The sequence below is a fragment of the Octodon degus genome, unplaced genomic scaffold (genome assembly GCF_000260255.1).
Source record: "Octodon degus isolate 3935 unplaced genomic scaffold, OctDeg1.0 scaffold00144, whole genome shotgun sequence".
Lineage (NCBI taxonomy): Eukaryota > Metazoa > Chordata > Mammalia > Rodentia > Octodontidae > Octodon > Octodon degus.
The window spans coordinates 7219625-7219945 of NW_004524720.1; positions in this window are offsets into that span (position 1 = coordinate 7219625).

Below are 321 nucleotides of genomic sequence, written 5' to 3' on the forward strand. Positions count from 1 at the left end.
CCTGTAGACTCCCCGGCAACCTGTTTGAACCCCAGTGCCTTATTCTGTCATCTTCCCAGTTCACTTTAGGAATGTTTGAGAAACAAAAATCTGAATAATGTGTGCCCATTGTAATTCCCTTTCTCATTTCCATATCTGTTGGACATGGGAAGGGTTTCCATTAGCTATGAGAAAAAAAGAATTATGTATAACTTCTAGTCACTAGCTTGTTGATCAGTGTGATCACCTGTGTCTGATTAATTCTAAGCTCTAGATCTAAGCTCCAGATCTAAGCTATGGATTTTAACTCTGAGTTGCCTATTATTATATCACCATCAACAC